At 51.5% G+C, this 15,158-nt stretch overlaps 1 long non-coding RNA gene across 1 annotated transcript; it reads right to left on the reverse strand.

The window, feature by feature from the left end:
• Positions 1 to 3,062: 3,062 nt before the first annotated feature.
• On the reverse strand, positions 3,063 to 9,654 carry LOC118594085. The gene is made up of 3 exons (XR_004946325.1): positions 9,461 to 9,654; positions 3,456 to 3,636; positions 3,063 to 3,184 (listed from the first exon to the last, which is right to left on the reverse strand). It is a non-coding gene; the product is annotated as an uncharacterized LOC118594085 (long non-coding RNA).
• Between the last annotated feature and the right edge of the window lie 5,504 nt (positions 9,655 to 15,158).

Raw genomic sequence — 15,158 nt, forward strand, 5'->3', positions numbered from 1 at the left:
GGGAAGAAAGGCTATCCTTTCCAGAGGCTGTGTGAGGAAGCCTGCGTGGCCTTACACCTGAAGCCTTGCTTTTCTTCAGCTAAGTCAAGGTCATCATTCCTCAAAGTTACTTCTACACTTAAGAAGAAAAAAAGGTCGCTTTTTTTTTTAAACTGGGTTCCTTAGGACCCCACCAATATAGACAGCTGTTGTAGCCACAGGGAACAGATACCAGCAAGTTTGGGGATGTGGACATTCCCCAAGAATGCAACATCTTGGAGCCAGAAGACAACACATGACAGCCCAACATGGGTGCTAGGAACCGAACTCAGATCATCTGAGGAGCAAGTGATCCTAACCTCTGCTCCATCTCTCCAGCCCCATGTGAGATTTATCATTTAATAAGAACCACCAGGCAGTAGTGGCACACACTTTTAATTCCAACACTCGGGAGGCAGAGGCAGGCAGGCAGATCTCTGTGAGTTCGAGGCCAGCCTGGGCTACAGAGTGAGTTCCAGGAAAGGCGCAAAGCTACACAGAGAAACCCTGTCTTGAATAAACAAACAAACAAACAAACAAAAATAAGAACCAAAATGTCACATGGGCTAGTGGCTAGGCAAGCCAACCACCTTGCTCTGTACCCGTGGGAACCTGGCCACACCTACCAATGTCCACTGAAGACTTACTTCTAGGCAGCACGCCTTCCCCGCCTCTTCCATCTACCCAGTTGCTTGTAGGGCACACTCCTGGCTACTAGAAACATCTCATTCTATGCTGGATCTCAGTCCCCGATCCCTCTGAGACACAAGCAAACTGAGATGCTCGCCCAGGACACAACCTTTTGGAAGTGTCTGTCTGCTGCCATTCTTGCCTGCCTGTTGTCTGACTCATTGCCTAACACTGGCATTGTTGATAGGACAAAGCTCTGTGTTTTGCTTGCTTGAGAACACTATATTTAGAATCGTCGTGGACACCTGTTGTTTTTTTTGACCATACAGTATCCAAAGATTTTTTTTCCTGTTTTAGAAGAATCCCAAAATAGGTGAGAGCATGGCCCACCTGCTGGCATGGAGGCCAGAGGAGAGCAGGCCTTGGCTCTCTACACTTCACAGCCCGCTAATCACATGCTTCTGCCTGACAGCATGAAGCCAGTGGGAACATACAAAGGCAGGGAGGTTGCATAGCCGTTTATGAGAGAGAGGCAGCTAGTATCCTGGGGTGGCAGCATCATGCACAGAGTCAGTATCTGTGGCTTGTTAGAAAACCGCAGACAGATGGGGCTCTGCAAAAGCTGCCCACCCCTGCCAGAGGTGCTTCCTGTACAGCCATCTTCCCTCTGTGAGCCCTGCTAGAATAGGTGTTATGAGGTGTCTTCCAGCTGTAAGACACTTAATTCTTGAGTTTTTAAATACCATCTTCCTGCAGATTGCGATAGAAGGCTGAAAGTGAGGTGGAGCAAGATCCAGAATTTCAAATGAGCAGTGCAATATCAGTTTGTTATAGTTTGCCTCATAGATGTCCCCCAAAGGCCCATGTGGTAAAGGATGACATCTTTAAGAGGTGTGGCCTGGTGAGACACCTTCAGGAAACTGGTACGCACACTCAGACTGTAGGGCTCTGGCTGTCTCTTTCCTCTTGTTCTTTGGTTTGCTTCACACTCCCACACAGCAACAGTTGTCCATCACAGACTGAAACCTTCAGACCTTTGAGCCAGCAAAAGTCTTTTCAGCCCGACAGTTGACAATCTCCGTGTCTGTTACTGTGACAGAAAGTGACTCCCTGTCTTTAAAATCATTCTCTAAAAGTAACTCCAGACTTACATCGCAATCTTAAGTTCTAATTGTTTTCCTAAGACACAGAATAAAACTAAGGTGACCAAGTTTATGCATTCCCCCATTGCTTCTGTGTTCATCTGGACGCACATCCTGAAGGCTCTGATACCTCTGTCCACGAGGCCAGGGTCCTGGAAACCTGGCTGGGAACAAATGGAGATTAAGAAAGACAGACTTAAGTAGGCCGTGCGCTCAGACAAAACATACCAGCAGTCAAGATACTCAGGGTGTTTGTTGTACACAGCATGAACAAGGAGATGGGTTAGCTGGTCTCTATATAGAGGGTCTCTAGGGGAACTGTCTGGGGGTGGGGATGACCCTGCAGTCTTTTTTCAGTGTACCATTTTTAACCAAAGGTCAACCTTCAAACTTGCCAAAGATAAGCCTTGTGGTTCCCCTGAGCCTGACCCAGGGAAAGCCCCGCCATCCTCATAAGTCTGAGGCATTGGCATCCCTAACATGGCCATACTCATGTCAACAATACACACTCACTGGTGACTTCATCTGTTTTCCACACTCTGGTGTATGAAGTGGCTGGATATGTAACAGGGTTGAAGGTCAGGATTACATGAGTCCTCATCGAACTGCCCTGGAGTGGAGGGAGCTTGGGAAAACAGTCTTCCTCTGCTGAGTCATTGTTCTTTACCCGGACATCAAATCAATGCCCAGTTGTTCCACTTTGTCCAGTTATTATTCCATCAAATCCCATGGGGGCTGTGATGTCCTTGAGTTCCTCCTTGATTTTTTTTTCCTTTGAATGACGTACTAAAATTTTACAGTTCATGAATGGGCGAATAAAATGTCCTAAATCCATGCCATGGGATATCATCAGCCCTTAAAAAACAGTGAAAGTGTGGATAAGGGCAACAAAATGGAGGAAGATTGAAAATATTAAGCTAAGTGAAAGAAGCTAGACCCCAAGACCATATATGGTATAATTCCATTTGTGTGAAATGTTCAGAGCAGGCAGGTTTCTAGTGGCAGATGTACAGTAAGCGAGCCCCAACTGCAGCTTAGGGCTAGGAAGAAGGGACTGCAGCACCTCTGGGATTTTGTTTTTAGGGATGATAGAAATGCTCTAAATCATTGTAATAATGAATATACAACTTTGTGGGTTTTTTAAAATTTATTTATATTTTATGTATGAGTGCTCTGCATGTATACCTGCAGGCCAGAAGAGGGCACCAGATCTCAATATAGATGGTTGTGAGCCACCAAGTGGTTGCTGAGAACTGAACTCACGCCCTCTGGAAGAGCAGCCAGTGCTCTTAAACGCTGAGCCATCTCTCCAGCCCTGATTATACAACTTTGTAACCTTTGAATCATCATCAAACTGGTCCATCGCAGGCTATCTGAATTGTTTCTCAATAAACCTATAAAAAAGCAGACAGAACTTTAAGAAAGCTGATGAGCCCAACCAGGCAGGACATGGAGAAGAGGCAATGGGGGCCGGAGGGCTTCTGGCTTGGGGTCTAGAGAGATGGAGAAGGAGGAAGGGGTGGAGATGAAGAGGTCATTTTGGACAGAGTGGGTTTGGGATGCCACACAGGAGCCCTCTGCAAGCTTCTGAGAGCCCCGTTCCCTCACGCATGGCATCCTATTCCTGTGCCAGAGGACAAGAGGACACTGAGGCTCCATCCCAACCTGTCAGGACATGGTGACTCAGCATCGGCACTGCTTCCTCTCAGGTAACAATTCTTGTCGTCTCTCCGACCCTCCCGGCAGAACCTCAGACTTTATATACGCCCACTATCCTCATGCAGTCCTCCGAGCCTGGGGTCATTCCACATTTCACAGAGGAGCAAAGATGAGGAAGATGAGCTACCTGCCAGAGTAACCAGAGCAGAACTGGTTCAAATCAGCCTATGTATTTAAGGAGATGACAGTAACATCCCATTGTTCCCACAGGGGGGGTGGGGGGCAGAAGGAAGGACAAGGAGTAGTACTTAAAATGATCTTGTTACAAAGCTAATTTGTTCAATTAGCAGTCATTGGATTAACTCTGACTCTCAACTACATAGTGAGTTCAAAGCCAGCCTGCCCAAGTGTGACTCTGTCTAATAATAATAATAATAATATTTTTGGTTTGAAGGAATTTTAAGGCCAACAAACTGTGGCTTGGGGGCCCAATTCTGGCCTACTGCCTATTTGGTGGATAAAGTTTTATTGAGACACAGATTAAGACCACTTGATCATGTATTATCTCTAGCTATTTTTCACACCTCCACAGCAAAAATTGAGTCATGGCCCCCATAACGTATGTCCCATAAAGCTTAGCATGTTTACCAGGCAGCCTTTATAGAAAATTCTGCTGCACCCTGGTCCAGAATCAAAACCACAAAGTCGAATAAAACCTGGATTATTCAAATGGCAAACGAAAAGAGCTTCAAGGCAACCCAGAAGTAACTAATACTACAAGCAGAGTGTCCCCCCCCCCCCCCCCCCACCCCCGGATGTGAGCCCAGAGCACATCCCCCAGGTGAGCATGCTCAGACAGATGCTCATATATTTTGGAAAGAAAGTTCTTCATTCTCTTTCTAGAGTGGTAGAAGTGTGGTCACCCAGGCTCGGCCACTGCTGAGTTGTGTGACCTTACGCCAATCTGCTTACCTGAGTACCTGACACCAGACATCTCTTACAGGATAACGAGGCTTGTGAAAAGTCTAAGAGTCCTGTGATCCTGGGGGCTTTCATGACTGTTATATGGAAGCATAGACTGCCTTCTAGATGTTTACATATATATAGTCAGGAGTAAAAAAAAAAAGTCAGCCCTACATGCAAAATCCATCTTTGTCCCTGGCCAACCACTCTCCGTTTTCAGTAATTCTCTCACGACACAGCTTGGCACCCCTGAGGAGTCACCCTGAAAGCCAGGAAGGAACACGTGGGCATCCCAACCCCATGAGACTGCAGTGTGTGTTCCCAGAGGTAGAGACAGCCAGGAAATGGGAGCCAGCCTGGGTTTGCACTAGAGGCCTGAACCATCAACCCTCTCCTCCCTGGAGCCAGCTCAAAGGCATCGCAGCACAGAGGCGGCCAGCTGGCCCAATCCTGGTAAACATCGTGTTCCCTGCTCCCTCGCCCTTCCTCCAGGAAACACCTCCTCTGCCGCAGCTTGGAGGATGCTTTTCGGCTCACACCCTTGAACCCGCAACCCAAACTCAAGGGGGAGTCCGTGGCCCCATCAGCGCAGCCCACAGCACCTGGCTCGCTTTCCCCTACCCAGAGGCCAAACCCTCAGACACAAGAGAAACCAGAGCTGTCTCAGCTGGCCAACACACAGGCTTCCTGTCCAAGTGTTTGCGGCTGGGCTTCCTGCTGGCGGAAGGGTGGCCTGCCGCTCTGCTCTGACATCCCTGCGTGGTGGCCAGGCACGTCCAGCTGGCACCCGGCAAGGGCTGCTGTGGCTGCACCCGGTGCAGCTGTCAGTCGGCATTCTCAGGGCCGCTGGGGTCAGGCTGTGAGCGCTCTAGCAAAGATCCTTCGGGAACAGAGGAGGCTGTGAATCAGACCCCAGACTCTACAGCTCAGGCTTGTCCCCGGCAGCAAGCCAGACATGCCACGCTCCAGACAGAGGGACCCCTGCGCTTTACAGAAGCCCACTCTCCCCTCACCTGTAGACCTCCATCTGTGTTCCTTCCTGGGTACCCCAGCTTCCTGTCCGTCGTCCCCCCCCCCGGAACACTGGAGACAGAGTCCAGGCACCCCAGTGATAGCCCATGCTTATTAGCTCTTAGCTCACCATCTTGAGGAATTTAATAGCATGGAAAATCAGCTTCCGGGCCCCAAGTGGAAACCAGAGAGTGAAAATATTTTCTGGGCCTACCATCTTTATTTCCCTACATTTCAAGGGCCATGGCATGGAAAATGGGGCTGCGTTCACTCCATAAAGATCCCAGGAGTCGGAACAAGCATGGCAGGGAGGCAGAACTCGGTGTTAATGAAGAAAACTATGCCGTCCCTTAAAGTAGTGACTAGAGCTTTTCAACAATGTTCACAGACTGTTCAGAAAGTCCTGGGACGCCGGGCGGTGGTGGTGGCACACGCCTGTAATCCCAGCACTCGGGAGGCAGAGCCAGGTGGATCTCTGTGAGTCCGAGGCCAGCCTGGTCTTCAGAGTGAGTTCCGGGACAGGCTCCAAAGCTACACAGAGAAACCCTGTCTCAAAAAAAACCAAAAAAAACAAAGTCCTGGGATAGCTGGGAGATGAGTCAAGACCCAGCTCCAGTCGGATGGACTATTTGCCCAGCACCTGACAAAATGCTGTAAAAATACCTTTGAAGCAAGGTGTGTGGGGGAGGGGTAAAAAAGGAGATAAAGGAGGAGGGAGTTAGAGGGCTTTGAAGAGTAAACTCTTTTCAAAGAGGTGGCAGACAAGCTGACTCTTGAATACTGTTTGTTGTCTCTGGTTATGGGATGAGGATTACAGCTGCCCACCCCAGAGGGCATCATGATAACAACCACCACTTGCAGCTCCCCTTTGGGGGCCTTGTTTACAGGCACAAGCCTTTATCTGAGCAATCTACCTACACACTCCCTGGCACGTTTTGCCATCCGCTTCTACAGAACCCTGAAGAAGGCAGAGTCCCCATTTGAAGGCCGGCGTAGAGCCGGAGGCTCGAAGTGAAATGGTACATCTGAGCCGAGACTCTTCAGTCTCCTGATTGGGTCCAGTGTCATCCACATGTGCTGGCGTCAATCAGTCTGTCTTACTGCCTCCGCAGAGCTTGCTGTGACGCTCCATCAAAGCATCTGGTGGTCGGTTAAGCACCAGACATGGCTCTATCTTCTGAAAAATGTGCAGGAAGCAGGTCATCCTCCAAAAATGGACTGTCCCCCCCACCCCCACTTCATGCAGGACAAAGGTAACATTTGCATTATCAGTGACCAAATAACTACCGGGGCCAGTTAGTCTCTCAGAGGCAGGTGTGCTTTTCAGCTCACCTGGTCCCGAATTAAAGAGATACTAGTTAATGGGTTTGTGACCTGTTTAGTTTCAGATCCAGGCTGTATCTGCCCATCCTCCATTCCTCCCTTCCGATTCGCGGCTCTATTCTTGCAAACTATCCTTGCCAAGGGCAAGCCTCCAGCTGCCGGGAGACCCAGGAAGAGGAGGAGGAGGATAAGGAACAGTCTCTCTCCCTTTGCTTGGCAACACTACTGGAGCCCAACTCCTACCAAGAAATGTGCACCAAGGTTGTATTCCCCCCGACTTCTGGCCATGGCGCCTTCTCTCTGGCCCTGTAGTCTGGAATGACAGCAGCTTCCTGTCTCGTCAGCCTCCAGCCTGCTGGCCCCATGTGTACCCTTCATGACTTCCCACACCTGCATGACTACGCTCCCTCTGCTGAGGTGTCTGGGTTGGGCTATGTTGTCTACATGGACTCCTTCTGGTTCTAAATCAGTGTGACCTGTTGAACCCCAACCCAAAAAGAGTCAAAATGATGGGAGGAAAAGGCAGTTCTGGCTTGAGTGTCAAGAAGACAGGGCAGGACAGGGGGGCATGGAAGGACAGCTGAGCTCCACTTGTAGCTTGTAGGTGAGGTGGTATGTTGGAGTAAGGATACCCACTACCAGCCCTGCCTGTACCTCCCCCTCTCACACCTAGTTGCAAAAGGCTGAAGCATCCCTGGCATCCTTGGAGTCTCTGACACAAGAGTCCATGCCTCTCGAGTCCATGGGCCAGATCCTGTGACTCAGGGCTCGGAGCAGGCCAAGCTGCCAAGTCCACGTCACCGCCTCCATCAGGACTTGGTGTGAAGGCCCCCCACAATGATGTCAGCAAAGGAAGCAGGTGTCTTTCCACTCAACCTTCCCCCCTCCCCCCCCACGACCTGGAGTATCCGGGACACAGAAGGGACTCTTAGTTCAGTCTCCTTCAATCTCACAAGGTGCACCCTCCCTCACCAGGATGAGGGGTCTGCCTGTGACTCCGAACAGCCTTGCCCTGACACAGTCTGTGAAAAAAGGAAAAAGAAAGAAGAAAGGTAGAACCTTAACTCCAGGCTCATTGTGGCCCCATGACATGCCCACCTCTAAGCTGTCACCTGCTTTCCGTGATGTCATCTGTCCGTAGTGCTAAAGAGACCCTCCCAAATGCCTGCCGTCTCCTGCTCAACACAGCTGTACTGAGTGGGTACCAGGTGTAACCTAAGGTCCTGCTTTCAAAAGAAAAAAAGCTAAGTGTGGGGGGTTTGTGTCCAGGATGCAACAGTTGGGACCAACGTGACTTTGGTCATGTGACTCTTGCCTCCTCGCCATTCCAGTGAATAAAATGGACAATATAAGCACCAACTTGCAAAAGTGTTCATGTAGGTAACCAATTGGTACAGGATGCACAGTTTTAATATCCGTTGACTATTTTAATTTAATTAATTAATTAAATAAGTTATTAAAATAGTTTACACGTTAGCCTGGGGAAGCCTCCGGAGACTAACAAACACACTGCTAAAGCCTTGCTTCTGTTCACACCGAGCCCTTCTCAAAGCCTCTCGCCCCAGAATAGGATACAAACAAGCTTGTTCTTTCCCATTTTGGTGATCTTTCAGCAGCCTGACCTCGGAGGCATCCCGTGCGCACCCTCTGTCCCCACTGACAGCCTGGCCGACACCCCTCCCGGCCGGATGTGCACGCGGAGGGCCAAGGTTGGGAGCGTTTCCGGGACGGCTGGGTCACAGTGTGGCTCTGCAGTGTCTGGCAGCCCCACCCTTCCTGGCAGCCAGACCTCCTCCCCCTCCTCCCCCTCCTCCCCCTCCTCCCCCTCCTCCTCCTCCTCCTCCTCCTCCTCCCTCTGAGAGCCTGCCAGCACCCGGGAGGGAGAGTGGGCCCTGGAGAGGCGAGGTCCAGCTCCCCGACGGTCCCCACCCGCACCCCCGCGCGCGCCCTCTTGACCTGCCACGCACACGCATCTCAGAGAGTGCCAAGTGCTCCTCCTAGTGGGGAAGGGAGGATGCGCGACCCCGGACTGCTGTCCTTCTCTGGGCAGCTAGAACCAAGGGCTGCTCGGTCCCAGGCCAGCATGATAACCGCCAGATGACATCAGCTGGTCCCACCCTACCTCACAGTGGGGAAAGGCCGGTTCCCGTATCTGGTGACTTTTGAGCGTGCCAGGTTTTTGAGGATCCATTTTACAGATAAGAGCACTGAGTCAGTCTCGGGCTGAATTGCAGCTGCTTTCTTTGTGTTACTCTCAAAATTGACAAGGGAGACAGGACCATACCCATGGCCCATGCTTTTCCACCTGACCACACAGAGACACGACACCATCTTGAGAACGGACATTATTCTCCTCTTTGCCCTCGGACCTTGACCACCAGAAACCAAGTGCCCTAGGGATATCCTGATTAGATGTCTCTTGACTGACTGATGGCTACTGTTCTCCATGCCACCCCTCCAGAGTCAGAGCCCCCACCCTTCCAACAGCACGTCTAACCCCACCAAAGCAGAAGAAAGGAGCTTTCTGCTCACGGTGGGGAGGGAGAGTTCAAAAAGTTGCCTCTGGTTAACTATCAGGCCAGCCTGGTTCACATTCCACAGGGAGTGGAGAGTGCCCTCCACCCTGTCAGAAGCCTGCAGGCTGTCCCCTGGAGAGCCTCCAAGCCCCCGCCCTCACCCCTGCCTGTACTAGAGGGCATTTTGGAGTAACTCACTCATCAAGGAGGGGAGGTGACTCTTGTCCTGTCTTCCAGAATCAGGCCACCCAACCTGAATGAAGCCACATGCTGCCCTGCGGGTGTGTGTCCTAGGGACCAGCCCTGGAGGTCTCTGGTCTGGAGACCCTAGCTTGGAGGCTCTTGGAAGCCACAGGAGGAGGAAGGTCCGCTGTCTACCATCCCCAAACTGGATCCTGTCACAGGACGGCACTGGGCCTGAGCTCAAGGACAGAACAGGCAGGCAGTGCTGTGTTTTCTGGGAAAGCAGCCAGTCCGTGTGCCCTCAGGCTTCCGGGCACTGAGGAGAGTTGGTAGAGCAGGCACTGGCCGCCTTGGCTTCCTCAAGCCCAGGCTGAGTGGTCACGCCCTGTTTCTGGTGCCAGAGACCCACAGCAGGGGTCCACAAACACTCAGCTCTTTGCACTCGAGGGGAGGAGGGCCATAGTGGAGGCTCAGAGCCACACCAACCTGTACCCAGGAACACACGAAGTCCAGGCCTCTGGTAGCTGATTCTAAATCTGTCCCGTCCCCCCTGCCTGGCTGAGCTGTCTGAGAGTAAGAGAAAGGCATTTGACGGGCCTCAAACGTGCTGAGCTCCAAATCCTAGGAAGGGTGTCGTGTACCTGTGGGCACATGTCATCTCTCCTAATCCCAGCCTCAGTTTCCCAGATGTGCTTACCTTCCTGGTTGCTTAAAGCCTAAGAGCCTTAGGTGCCTCTGGACACACCTGAAGCACAGATCTCCCACAAAGGCTGCTGTTTCTTGGTGTCCACGAATTTAATGTAGTCCTGTTAACCCATTAGAGGAAATGACAATGAGAGTAGGTGTGAGCATGCAAGCATGGACTCGGGCCCTTGATGGGTACTTACTCTGAGACCAAGAGGGAGGTCCTCTTAGTTCCTGGTAGCTGCCACCACTAAGAACAAACTGAGGATGAGCCTGGAACTCATCCAGATTCCTCTCTGGGCCACTCAGTGCGCACTGGGGAAGTTACTTGTCTAAGAAGGTCCTGGGAGATGAAGTTTGAGGGTCTCACACAGTTTGGGTCATTTCAGAAGGATTGTCTTCCAACAACAAGGGGTTCTCGTGTAGGAGGGACAACACTCTAGCTGACACTCCAGCAAGAGCCCTAAAGTGAAGATCTGTAGATGTCGGCTCTGGATTCCTTGAGGAAAGAACTTTCTAGAAGCTATTTTCCAACAGACTAGACTGAGTTCATAGGCAGTGTACTTGCAGTCACTGGGAGTGTTTGTCTGGATCAGAGGCGTGTGATGGGTGTGGGGTGACTCCATAAAGAGTCAAGGGCGTTGGTGAATCCTCCCCTCGTCCTGGGGATTCCTGGCTTCTCTCTCCTCCATGGGCTGTGAAGCTGTCCCTGGTATTAATTAGCATGCACTGCCTAAGAGGTTATTCAGAACATAAGTCCTTGGCCAGATCATACTGCTGGGAAGGCCTGGAGCACTACACATCTTGTACACATTACTCCATGTAGGAGGGGCTGGGTGTCTATCAGGACAGGCAGTTTAATGGGTTATAAATGGTTCTGTTCCCACATAGCCCTCTTTATATCTCTCTCCCCTTACTGTGTAGAAGGAGCCCACATAGACGCCTCATACTTAAGGCCACAAAGCATGTGGCCTTTACAATGCCAGGAAAAACAAGCTCAGTCATGAAGAGAGCTCCCCCTGACATGTGGTGGGCCAGCTTTTCAGGGCTGGGTGGTCCCCTGGTTGCCACACATGAGTTTGGTGCATGATGTTTACCTGCCAAAATCCATACTCTAGTCACATTAAGTCAGGGAAGGAAGGCAGTAGGCAGTGGCCCATTGGTAAGGAGACTCTGGGTGATTTGGGGGAGCTACAACCCCCAAATGGCTGTCAAGTCATCCCTATCAGCCTGGATCTGGGCCAGCAGATGGACAGCTGCAGACCAGCTGTTGGCATGAGGAAAGCCAGCAACCAAGAGCCATGATGTGGAAAAAACAGTCTTCTTCTAAGAGGGGGCCCAGCCCAGACCCCCCAGGAAAGTGCAGCCCACATGGAGGGGTACTGGTTCCCTTCAGGCAAATTAATCTCGACACCCAGATTATGTTTGTATCTTGTTTTCATCTCGCTCATAATGGCCGAGCATTGGAGTAGCAGTTCTTCTTAGAGCTGTGGTGGTCAGACATTACACAGAAGAGCAGCAGAGAGCCAGACAGGAAGTAGCTTCCCCGAGGCAGAAAACATCTTATCTGAGGCCTGTCCTGTGGCCCTTCAGCAGCAGGTCAGATCTAGATCAGCATCCTTCTGTCCCAGGTCCCTTCCCACGGGGCCCTGCTCCACACGAACAACAGGTGAAGGAGGTAAACACGGCAGGGCACCTGCCACTGTGGAGACCCACTCTGTGTGGCCTTCTCCCTCTCTCTTCCAATGCTGCCAGCCCCAGCAATCCTGTTGCTTGGCAACAGGAAAAGATGTGGTTGTTCGTGCTTTCCCCTAGCTAGCCTTCTTCTTCCTGCCTTCTGCAGGGCTGTGAATCTGTCATCAGCTCCAGTACCATCTCCAGGAGGCCTTCCGACCGTTACGTCATCACCTAGTGTATTTCTTTATAGAGTGTCATTTTGTGTTTGCTTTGTGTGTGTGTGTGTGTGACACACGTGGGGGGTGGGGGAGGTCAGTACAGCCCACCCAGAACACAGATTCCTCCCTCATCTGCCTAAGCAAGTGTTCATGCCCAGAATGACTCCATTCCTTCACCTAAAAATCCCTCCATCTGGACACTGCCTGGACAAGAGAATCTTCTACAGAAACATCCATCTTGCCTTCCCTTAAAAAGCCAAGGGTGGAAAAGACCCTTGCACCTGACAGGCGCTGTTCACCAAGGAGTACATTTTTCCTTTGAGAAAAGGCGCCCTCTCTCCAGTCAGCTGAATGACTTGATTTGGGTCCTGATTACAGTAGAGGTAGTGGCTTTGCTTGGTTGGGTGGTAAAGTTGACAGAGGAGCTCGGGGAGGGGGTATGGACTCTCTAGGAAAGTCCTTTCCCTTCTCTGGGCTTCCTAACTATATAATAAGGGGATGGATGGTTGGTTCCAAGGAACCTTTTGCCTCTGACCTTTCCCTGGTAGTCATGTGTGAGCCTACCCCTGCCTTCCTTCCATCCTCCTCCTACAGAGCCAGGCACCAGCCCCACGTGTCTCTTTACATCATGATGAAGAGGAAGGAAGTATCCCTCATTGCTTTCAGTCACAATTTCGGAGTATCTGATGGGAGAAGGCCCGTCTCCGCCAGCCCCGTCTGCCAATGCTGCTCGCTGGACTGGGTACGGTGTCAGCAACTTCCAGTAGCTGGCATTGTTGACTGGCTGGCAAGAGACCTCGCCAATCCCACCGCCTCTTCTCTTCCTTGCTGGCTTTGGATGGCTCCCAGGACTTCTTCGCACAGCAGCCAAGGTGTACCTCTGCCACCCAAGGAAGGTACAGACACCCACTCCAACCAGTGCACAGAGCAAACACAGCCTGGGCCTGGATGGCTCCCTGGGATCGGGGAGAGACTTTGCCTTTGTCTCCTGGGACAGCTGAGAGCTGCCATAAATAACGCTAAGAAAGACAGACAGAAGGCAGGGTGAACCAAGGAACCCTGGCAGGCTCCGTGGGCAGGCAAGATCACAAGAGAAAGTGCCTCCTTCCTTCAAGCTCAAGGTTTTCTCCTAGCCAAACCCTGGACTTCCTGGTCACTCACCCCAGCACTGACAGACAGCTGGCCATCGCTGGATCATCCTTGATTAAACCCCAGACCCCGGCTCTCAGGTCCCCTCTCAACTCCCCCTTGAAGGTCATCCAGGGAGAAACAGAACTTGACTCAGTCTCAAGAAGTCAGGCCCCAAGGGGAACCTCTGGCACTCTGCCCCCAGCACAGGAAGAGCCTTGCTTAGCACACAGTGGGAGACACAGGGCCTGGAGGGCACAGGGCAGCTGCCCTCCTTCCCAAGGTCTTGGCCGCAGGCCCATCGGGGTTGGCAGCCACTCAGTTGGCCCCAGCACACTCTCCTGGAAAGAAACCCCTGCTACTCACTTCTTCCCTCACGTAGGCCTGCAGCAAGTCAGAGCTTTGGCTCAAATCCCTTGTTCTTTTTAACCTTTCCCTCGCCATTTCTTCCCCTTGCTGGTGAAAAAGGTTTGCACAATATTCTGTTAGGCTTTTTTAAATATCTATATTTTCTTAGGAAAACACTGTAAATCACAATGGTTCCAATGTCTATACAGTTCAAACTGACCTTTGCCAGAGTCTCCAGCTTTGGACAAGGACATTGGGACCGTCCAAAATCCCATGGCACCATGCAGAGGGTCAGGTAAGGACCCAAGGACCTGGCAAAGGTCTACCCAAAGTCTTGTAGAGACCTTCTCTGAAACTTCCCTGAGGCCCAGCAAGGCCTCAGCAACATGAGTGCTGTGGGTGGAGTTGCCCATCTTCCCACAGAGCACTTCCCTTTAGGCCTGAGACCTCACAGAAGCCTCACTGGAAATTCTCCCAGTCCCTACATGACAAACTCTTATCTCTATCTCTTACCATGAAGGAAAGGAAGTGGCTGGGACTCAGGCACTCTGAAAACAGCTTCATGGGTTCAATACAATGATGACTTTCAGGCAGTTGTTTCCTTGAGGGAACATCTCCTTAAATCCAGGGCTGGGATTCGAACTCAGGCCTTTCTGATGTAGAAGCCCAGGTTGAACTTCATGGCCCAGTGCAGAGCTTCTCAAGTGGAGGGGCACAGTCCACTGCACAGTGAGTGAGGGTGTGTAGCTCAGCATGGCTTTAACTCAGGGGAGCCCCATGACCACAATGGGCCCATACTCACTGCCTGAACCCAGGAGTCTCTCAGAAGCTGTGCTTTAAACCCAGCAAATCCGGGACAAATGGGAAGAGTAGCTTCTGTAGTCATGTTTCCCCAAGTGTCACTCAGAGAAAGGCCCCAGGACAGCCGTCCATCATCCTTAGTCTTCATGTTCATTGGGCTTCCAACAGGACCTGAATGGATATCAGAATGGCATCTCCAGTGGAGAAAGCGGGTCATGGGAAGATGGACCCATCATAGGCCTAGACACTCAGCTAGAGACTCAGCTGAGTCTTCCCCTCTGGCAAGAACAGGGGGCCCAGGAGCCTCACTCTCCAGCCTGCTCCAGAGCCCCCCCCCCGGGGGGGGGAGTCTGCTTTGAAACCTATTTCGCAGGGTGGGCTCCCTCTGCCTACTCCAGGACATGAGCTTCCACACTTAGGACTATCTGGAAGTTGTAGCTGGGGTACAGAGTCCCACTTCTAAGGCCCACAGGTGTCAGGTAACAAGTTTTGAGGAACCCCATGGTGGAACAAAAGGATCTTTCGCTCAACTTCAACTCCTCACTTGTTCACTAAGCACCTACTATGTGCTGTTCATTACAGACGGGCTGGAGAGAAAGATGCAGGAAAGGTTCTGCAGGGCTTCCAGGCCCATGGGCTGAAGGATTGCCTCTGGTCTAAGGACAAGGGAAGGGACAAATGAAAGATTGGCAAGGGTCAGCCGGGGTCTGGAGGGAAGAGCAGTTGATTATTTGGGGTGCCCCAGGGAAACCCTCATGTAGATGACAGTGAGACAGGACGAGAGAATGCTAGGATCCCAACAATGACGTTGATGGGAGATAGGCAGGGATGGTCCTAGACCAGTAGTTCTCAACCTG

The sequence above is a fragment of the Onychomys torridus genome, chromosome 12, assembly GCF_903995425.1.
Source record: "Onychomys torridus chromosome 12, mOncTor1.1, whole genome shotgun sequence".
NCBI classification, from domain to species: Eukaryota; Metazoa; Chordata; class Mammalia; order Rodentia; family Cricetidae; genus Onychomys; species Onychomys torridus.